The sequence below is a fragment of the Choloepus didactylus genome, chromosome 5 (genome assembly GCF_015220235.1).
Source record: "Choloepus didactylus isolate mChoDid1 chromosome 5, mChoDid1.pri, whole genome shotgun sequence".
Lineage (NCBI taxonomy): Eukaryota > Metazoa > Chordata > Mammalia > Pilosa > Megalonychidae > Choloepus > Choloepus didactylus.
The window spans coordinates 130,671,689-130,681,497 of record NC_051311.1 but is presented as its reverse complement, the minus strand read 5'-3'; the positions used below and the strand labels follow the sequence as shown (position 1 = coordinate 130,681,497).

General features: G+C 40.8%; 1 pseudogene; it reads left to right on the top strand.

Annotated features, from left to right (window-relative positions):
* Positions 1-6,109: 6,109 nt before the first annotated feature.
* LOC119534988 lies at positions 6,110-7,550 on the top strand (annotated as a pseudogene).
* Positions 7,551-9,809: the final 2,259 nt, after the last annotated feature.

Here is a 9,809-nt window from a genome sequence, read left to right as displayed (position 1 = left end):
TTGACTTTGTAGGGTTGGTCATCTTACCTACCTGACTAAATGATTAGTGGGCACCCTCCTTGCAGTTGTGAACACATGGGAAACAAATATTCTTACACTGTGCCCATTGCCCATCATTCCTGTCACCAATCCTCCAATTTTGTTTTCTCCAAGTCTTTGACTATCCACTGAACCATTAGCCACTGTCAATACTGTTCCCCTTAAACTATGATATTTTGTGTTTTTATTTTCATACAGTTCAAGAAATTTTCTAATTTCCTTTGTGATTTCCTCTTTGACCCATGGATTATTTAGAAATGCACTGTTTAATTTTCAAATATTTGGGGGTTTCTCAGCTGACTTTCTGTTGTTGACTACTAATTTAATTCCACTGTGGTCACAGAATACAATGGTCAAGTTGATTGATAGGGTTGTTCAAGTCCTCTACATACTTATTGAAGTTCTCTCTGATTATTCTCTCAGTTACTGAGAGATGAGTATTGAAATCTCCAAATAAAATTATTGAATTGTCTATTTCTCCTTTAAGTTATGTAAGGTTTTGCTTCACGTATTTTGGGGTTCTGTTGTTAGGTGCATATACATTTATAATTGTTACATCTTTCTGAGGCAATAACCCCTTATCAATGTGAAATATCCCTCTTTGTCTCTATGCATATTCCTTGTCTTAAAGTCTATTTTTTTTTATGCATTATAGCCTCTTTGGCTCTTTTATGGTTACTGTTTGCATGGAATAACTTCTTCTATCCTTTTATTTTCAAAGTGTCTAGGCTCACAATCTCTGCCTTTTGATTGGAGTATTTAGCTCACTCAAATTTAATGTGATTGTTTGATTTGGCTGGGTTTACACTTATAATTTTTTTTATTATAGGAGTTGGAGGTTTACAGAAAAATTATACATAAAATACAGAGTTCCCATATACCACCCTATTATTAGCATCTTGCATTAGTGTGATACATTTGCTTCAATTCATGAAAGAACATTTCAAAAATTGTACTATTAACTATAGTTCAACAGTTACAACAGGACTCACTGTTTGTGTTGTATAATCCTATGATTTTTTCAAAATTTTTATTCCAGTAACATATACAATCTACAATTCCCCCTTTTAACCACATTCAAATATATAATTCAGTGCTGTTAATTATGTCCACAATGTTGTGTTACCATCACCACCATCCATTACCAAACCTTCATGATCAACTCAAATAGAAACTCTGTATAATTTAAGCATTAGCTCCTCATTCCCTGTCCCTGTCCAATCCCATGGTTACCTATATTCTAGATTCTGACTCTATGAGTTTGTTCAATCTAATTATTTCAAATCAATGAGATTATACAATACTTGCCCTTTTGCATCTGGCTTATTTCATTCAACACGATCTCTCCAAGGTTCATCCACGTTTTCACATACATCAGAACTTCATTCCTTTTTATGGGTGAATAATATTCCATTGTGTGTATATACAATATTTCATTTATCCATTCATCAGTTGATGAACACTTGGGTTGCTTCCTATACCTGAATTTTTTTTATCGTTTTCCACTCATTTAATGGCTACCTTGTTTTTCTGTTCCTCCTCTACTGTATTCTTTATGTTAACCAAGTATTTTTTAACTGGACCATTTTAATTCCTTTGTGAATTTTTAGCTATATATTTTTAGTTATATGTGTGTGTGGGGGGGGAGTGTGGGCATTCTAGGCATTAAAATATGTGACTTTACCTTATCACAATCTACTTTAGGTAAATACTTAGTCCCATAAACATAGTAACTTTATTCCTATATAGCTCCATTAACTCCTCTCAACTTTGTGTTATTATTGACCTATGTATTACAAGTATTTATTTTACATGTTACATATTCATGTTACATATTATGTTACGTTGTAATATGAATAATACTGTCTAATAGTTACTGCTTTATACAATCTTACAGATTTTTAAAAATAAAGAAAATATAATATATACATATACAATTTTTAATATTTACCCACGTAATTACCATTTCCGTTGCTCTTCCAAGTCACCCTCTGGTGTCACTTCCTTTTAGTCTGATGGTCTTACATTAGTAATTCTTGTAGGGAAGACCCATTATGGATGGATTCACCCAGATTTTATTTATATGGGGGTGTTTTTATTACACCTTCATTTCTGAAGGATGGTTTCACTTGATGTAGAATTCTTGGTTGACACTGTGTTTTCTTGCAACACTTCGAATATGCTATTAAACTGCCTTCCAACTTTCATTGTTTCTTATAAGAAGTCAACACTAATTGTATTGTTATTACTTGTATGTTCTATACTACTTTTCTCTCGTTCCTATTGTTATTAAACTGTTCCTCAAAGAAGTTGATGCTTCCCTCCCCTATATATTTCTTTAATAGAGAAATTTGCAGGTTTGGTAGAGAACACATAGTGATTAATGCAGCACTCACAGGTTATCTGAGTACATACTGGAGTGATAAAAGAGGTCACATATGATTGGCGTATTCCAACATTCCAATCTTTCTAAGCTTTAGATTTCTCCCTCAGCATTTTATTAAGCAACTTCTAGCATCTAAACTTCATTTTCTATAGGTCACAATTGGGTCTAGGTTTCTCCACTGCATCAGTTACCAAGTGTTTGCCTTTTACTTCCAATCCAAATCCACACTTATTTATCCACCCTGTGATAATGGACTTGGATCCATTAAGCATTTCCCCCTCACAGCAAGTTGGTTGTTAAGCTTTGTCAGTAGAGGGCACTGAAGAGATATTGCTGGAAGAGAGGGCTTCTTTTCCTGTTCCAATGTGTTTATCTTGTCAGGCTCTTGTAGCAGGCATGCTTTTTTCTGCAGTACCTGGTAAACAGCAGCACATGGCACTTTCCTGTGAGCTGCTTCTCCCAGCACATCCTTTAGGCAGCATTGCAATGGAGGGTCAATTGGAGAGGAGAGGTGTTTCGGTTTGCTAATGCTGCCTGTTATGCAAAATACCAGAAATGGATTGGCTTTTATAAAAGGGTTTTATTTGGTTACAGAGTTACAGTCTTAAAACCATAAAGTTTCCAAGGTAAGGCATCGACAGTAGGGTACCTTCGTTGATGGATGGCCAACGGCATCCAGAAAACCTCTGTTAGCTCTGAAGGCATGTGGCTGGCATCTGCTTGCTCCCAGGTTGTGTTTCAAAATGGCGTTCTCCAAAATATCAGCTTTCAACGGCTGTCTTCAAAATGTGTCTCTCAGCTGCAGCTCCTCTCCAAAACGTCACTCTCAGTTTCTCTCCAAAAATGTCACTCATAGCTGCTCTGAGGTGCTTCTGTCTGTGAACTCCTTTATAGGACTCCAGTGATCCAATTAACACCCACCCTGAATGGGCGGAGTAACACCTCCATGGAAATTATCCAATCAAACGTTTCACTCACAGTTTATTGAGTCACATCTCCATGGAAACACTCAATCAAGGATTCCAATCTAATCAACACTAATATGTCTGCTCCCACAAGATTGCATCAAAGATAATGGCATTTTGGGGGACATAATACATCCAAATGGGCACAAGAGGGAATGACACCTCTCTGTGCATGGCTTTATGTGGCACATCCACTTTTGGTGGCTGTGCAGCAGAGCGCCTATGGTGGGGCACTGTTCTTTGTAAAGTTTCTCCCAACACACCCACATTGGGCTGCTTCATGGTGGAGTGCCAATAGCAAGGCATCTCTCATGAAGGGTTTACTTGGCACCCGGCCAGGCAGCTTTGCAATGAGTTCCAAGGCATGGCTCCTCTCTATGAATTGTTTCCCCAGGACTCTAGATGGTGGCTTCCCAGCAAGCCCTGCCATTGTGGCACCTCATCAAACTTCAAGTGGCTAGCTTCTTCCTTGGATGCTTTATCTTAGCTCTAGTATTGGAGTCTTCCTATATCTGCTACTCTTGTATTCTTTAGAATTCGCTTTACCTCTTATTAACCAATCCCTTGTTATACCAATCCCCTGTTGATAAATTTTTATGTTAAAATTTTAAATTGCTCTGTAGGTTCTGTCTTCTGGTTGGACCTTAACTTATATACCAACCAAACTAATGATTTGAATCATATCCAGATAAAATTGAGCAAATTCAGAACGTCTGATAAATGTGAGCATTTAAAAAAAATCAGCCCAATCTAAAATTGTGTTCCTCATTGCAGGATCAAGAATTCTTTAAAACTTCAAATACTTTCTAGGTTTTGGCTAATATGAATTAACATTCAGCAAATATTTTGGTCTGAGAGCCAGCTCACACCAAAATATTGTAATTGCCATCCCCCAAAACTGGGCATTTTGGCATCTGATTCTAGTAATTGGTTTGGAAGCAGGGAGTGGTTGAGAGGATGGGCATCAGGTAAGTTGTGTACCTCAGAATCCCTGGAGGGTTGGTAAAATACATTTTGCTAGGCCATGTCTCCAGATCTTGCAAATTTCTAACAAATTCCCAGATTGTGCTGAAGCTGTTGGCTCTGAGAACACATTCTGATTGCTTCTGATGGCCATGTAAGAAAAAACTCTTAGGTGAGGTCAATATAATGTCTTTAAAAAAGGTAGGAACAGTTTCATCACACAGAGAAAGTGTTCCTGTCCTTGCCAACAAGGGATCTTCACTGGAGCTTGGAGATTTGGATTAATCTGGGTCATTAACTTCCTCCCACATAGTGCCATGCCAATTACCTAGGTCCTATTCTTTTTTGATCAATGTCCTTACTTTCAAAGAAGTTACAGAAGCATTGTAATTTGGCAATTGGCTGCAAAATTTTTGAGTTTTATTTTTGGCTCTCTCAGTCTTACAGCTACAAGAAAGATTCCTTTAGCTTAATCATTGAAAGTGCATGGTGTACTATACCTTGAGGTGTCACTTTAGAACTGAACTGAGTTTTTCCTTTTTCCTCTCCTCTCTTCTCTTCTTCCTTCCCCCTCCTCCTCTCTCTCTCCAATGCAATAAGAAACCACCATAAACTAAACTTCTTTCATTTCTCATGTCTTTTTTAATGCTATGTGGCAGTGACCACTTGTTTCCTTCAAACCTTGCCTTTGATGGACCTTTAATCCCAGATAATCATGGGTAATAAAATAGTAGGTTTTTTCTACTATGGATCATGAGCTGCCAGGTAATTGTGTAATAGTAAATGGATCTTCATTTTTTTCAAACTCATCCAAACCAAGTTTATTTCTTGCAATCATTCCTTTAATTCAACTTCTCTATCAATCAGTGTTGTCAGTTTCAAACAATGGAACCAAACTTGGGTCACTTAAGCAGAAAATGAATCCGTTAAAATTTTTTAGGAAGCTCACAGAATCTCCAGGAGGCCAGTGAACTGGCTTGTGTAGCTAGCTACTAACCTTAATCAGGCAGCTGGACTGATTGCAGCAGCAACCCTTCCCTCTGGGTCCTGCCCCTAGGACCTCTGTGCTGCTGTATCTGAAATCTCAAGTCCTCTATATCATAATCTGCCACCTCTCCTAGAATGTGCATTCAGAAATGTGCCATATGTCTTCATACTGCTCCTTTCCAACTCAAAGACTGCATCTGACTCATAGCACTGATATCAAAAGCCTGTGACCTAGATGCAAGGGAGGATGGGAAGGTGAATTCTTATTTCAGTTTGGACCTCAGTTGAGCAAGACATATAATGTGGGCCGTTACAAAAATGCAGGAAGAATGTCCAAAAGATTTTTACAGTTTTTAAGTAATAACTGTTAGTATCTTGGTAGAAAGCAAGGTTACATGGCTCAGGAAAAGTACATGCCTTAGAGAAAAACAACCTGAGCTTGAATCATGGTTGAGATAATTACTAGCTGGGTGGCCTGGGGTTTGAGGCTTACTTTTTTCATCTGTAAAATGTGGATACCATGCTGGCCTGTTTTGAAAATTAGTGGTAATGTGTAAACTGCTTTTTATTGTGTTTGGCACTTAGTAGGTGGCTCAATAAATACTAGCTTTCTGTTATCCATTGTTACCGTCATTTGAATGAATGTGGAGTTGTGGACAAGAGTTAACAGGATAAAAAGACAATGATGGGGCCCCCAATCCAGAAGCAGCAGTCCTCGGCTCCTTCTCCAATCTCTGGTGTGGCCCGCCTGCCCACTTCTTTAGCCTCCACCATGTCCATCAGGGTCACCCAGAAATCCTACAAGGTGTCCTCCTCTGGCCCCCAGACCTTCAGCAGCCGCTCTTACACAAGCAGGCCCGGCACCCAAGTCAGCTCCTACTCTTGGGTGGGCAGCGGCGGCAGCAGCTTCCGGGGCAACCTGGGCGCCGGCATGGGTCTGATGGGGGGTTATGGAGGGGCAGGGAGTGCAGGGGGCATCACAGCCGTCACGTTGAACCAGAGCCTGCTGAGCCCCCTTAAGCTGGAGGTGGACCCCAACATCCTGGCCATGCGGATGCAGGAGAAGGAGTAGAGCAAGACCCTCAACAAGTTTGCTTCCTTCATCGACAAGGTGCAATTCCTGGAGCAACGGAACAAGATGCTGGAGACCAAGTGGAGCCTCCTGCAGCAGCAGAAGACTGCTGGGAGCAAAATGGACAACTTGTTAAGAGCTACATCAACAACCTTTGGTGGCAGCACGAGGCGCTGAGCCAGGAGAAGCTGAAGCTGGAGGCAGAGCTTGGCAACATGCAGGGGCTGGGGGAAGACTTCAAGAATAAGTACAAGGATGAGATCAACAAGCGAATGGAGTTGGAGAATGAATTTGTCCTCATTAAGAAGGATGTGGATGAAGCTTACGTGAACAAAGTAGAGCTGGAGTCCCACCTGGAAGCGCTGACTGATGAGATTAACTTCCGCAGGCAGCTATATGAAGTAGAGATCCATGAGCTGCAGGCCCAGATCTCGGACATGTCTGTGGTCCTCTCCATGGACAACAGCCACTCCCTGGACCTGGATGGCATCATTGCTGAGGTCAAGGCCCAGTATGAGGACATCAACAATCGCAGCTGGGCCGAGGCCGAGAGCATATACCAGATCAAGTACAAGGAGCTGCAAACACTGGCCGGGAAGCGTGGGGATGACCTCCCCACATGCAGACAGATCTCCAAGACGAACCGGACCATCAGCCAGCTCTAGGCTGAGATCTAGGGCCTGAAAGGCCAGAGGGCTTCCCTGGAGGCCACTGTTGATGATGGTGAGCAGTGTGGGGAGCTGGCTGTTAAGGACGCTGATGCCAAGTTGGCCCAGCTAGAGGCCACCCTGCATCACGCGAAGCAGGACATGGTGCGGCAGCTGCACGAGTACCAGGAGCTGATGAACGTCAAGCTGGCCCTGGACATCGAGATTGCCACCTACTGCAAGCTACTGGAGGGTGAGGAGAGCCGGCTGGAATCTGGGATGCAGAACATGAATATTCATACGAAGACTTCCAGTGGCTACTACTCAGGTCCACTGAGCCCCATCTTTGGGGGCCTCTCAGGCACTGGCAACAACTACTCCTTCAGCTCTGGTGGGAGCCGCACTAGCTCCACCAAGGCTGTGGTTGTGAGAAGATTGAGACCCGCGACAAGAAGCTGGTGTCCAAGTCGTCCGATGCCCTGCCCAAGTGAACTGCCACTGCAGCCCCTCCCAGGCCACCCCCCTGCCATGCTGCCCCAGAGCCTGTGGACAAGGAGCTGTGCAGGGGGGTGTAGGGAACAGGAGACTTGGGGTACCCCTTCTTGCCCATGTCCCCAACTAGAAGCCAGTTTTGTCTTTTCCAAAATAAAGCCTCAGTTGGCTCTGCCAACAGGAAAAAAAAAAAAAAAAAAAAAAAAGACAATGATGGGAATATAGATTCCAATCAGGCAGTGAAGACATTTGCAGGATCCAGACAAGGGCAGAATGAAATTATCTGCAGACTGAATGAAAGTATAGACTTCTGTTAACTGATATCAGGGGCTAACATTAAAAGAGATTGTGAACAAATGAACAAATGAGAAAAGGTATTAAATCTCAGGAGGCATAGGTTACCAAATTAAAATCTGCAGTATGGCATGGACTTTTAGTCTCCTGTTGACACACCGACCACCTTTAAAAACAGTTCATTATATTTGTGTGACCAGATGAAAGCATCCTAGGAAAACATAGCCCCTGCCCTCATATCTCAGTCTTAAAACTCTCACTGATGAGTAAGCATATCTTCGTCCCTGATCCCAAATCCCAGAAATGGTATCCATGTTCTATGACAAATCTGTTTCATTAGTTAAATGAACTTCCATACAGAAAAGATGAATAAATACAGAGATGATAGAATATAGTATGGAATCTGCATTAAAGTCAAAGGAGTCTTGGTGTTTATAATTTGAAGATATTTTAAAAGTCATCAATTTTAAGGAGAAAGGTACAAAATAATTTTATTAAGCAGATAAATAGTATCAGAAGGCTAGAGACAATTTGAGCTTTTATTTATAGATTTAATTGATGATATTTAGAAGAGAAAGATTCACTGTTAAGTTTCTAAGTTATTCTTGTCATGTATTTGCTGTATTTAAAAGAAAATGCTGAAACAAACCACAGTTTAAACCGTTCAATTTAATCAACTAAATATAAATAGGGACTGCTTGTGTAATAGAACTGTGGTCTGCTCAATCTGAGTTAATCAAACACTAATCAAATAACAGGCAAAAGTGATTTTATACAAATTTCTAAACAGTGGTACCTTGTACTCATTATTAATTGGCTCCAGGAGGCAAGACAGGTACCAAAAACTAGAACCAAACAAATTTTTCCTGTAAGGAATAATGTAAATAAATTTAATGCATTCCCAAACCAAAGACAATGCACATTTTTAACGCAATATCTAAAAAGATATGGTTGTATATCATTACTTTAATGATATACAACCATATCATGAGAAATAAACCTAAAAATTAATAAATACTTAGATTAAATAAAATAAAAACTTCATGTTACCTGTACTGAGAAGAGTCCATGGCCTAATGGGATGGTGGGAGGGGAGTGGTAAGGAGGAGAGGTTACATGGAGTGTTGCTTGGAAGGAGAGTTCCCCCTCCAATAGAACATTGGACACTTGAACTTCAGGTATCCTTTCTTTCTTTCTTCAACTTGCACCACAGGCTCTGACACTCTGTCACCTTCACTGAAAACTTATCCAATGAGGACTATTTCTGTCTTCTTTTCAGAATTCCTCGAAAATGTGAAATTGTTTGGTCATTCAATACATTCACATTTCTGCTAGTCAGAGCTTTGTCCGGATGTTACTTCTCCACAAAGTTTTGGACTTCTGCCCATTTTGCATGCATTTCTTTTATCAAGGAACTGGGTACATCCTCCCTTATCTTCTCCTAACCTGAAGAAATCTCTTCAGCCAGCTCTTGTTGCTGCTCCTTCTGTAGTTCCTGCAGCTCCTCAGTGCTGAGCTCTTCACGATGTTCCTCCACTAATTCAACATCAGGAGCATTGACGTCCAGACCCATGGATTGGCCCAAAGATGCAATATCCTGCACAACTGTACACTCTGTACCTGCAGCCTTTTTATGAGCACTCGCTGCCTCGCCATGCCTCATGACGCTATGGGCAATGGTCCTCTTTTTAAAATTATCAAACCAGCTGTGGCTGGCCTTAAAAACGTCAACACTCTCATCACTCAGTCCCAGCTCATTTTCAAAAGATTGGCATACAACACTGTTGCTTTTTCACATATCATGGCTTCTGATACACTGTCACCTGCTAACTGCTTCTCAGTTACCCAAAATAATAACAGCTTTTCAACGCCCTCAAGTCTTTGAGGGCATATGATCAAGACCAGGATTGATGCTACCTGCTCTCAAGTGTTTGTTACTGCTTTAACTCCTTTTGCAACATCAG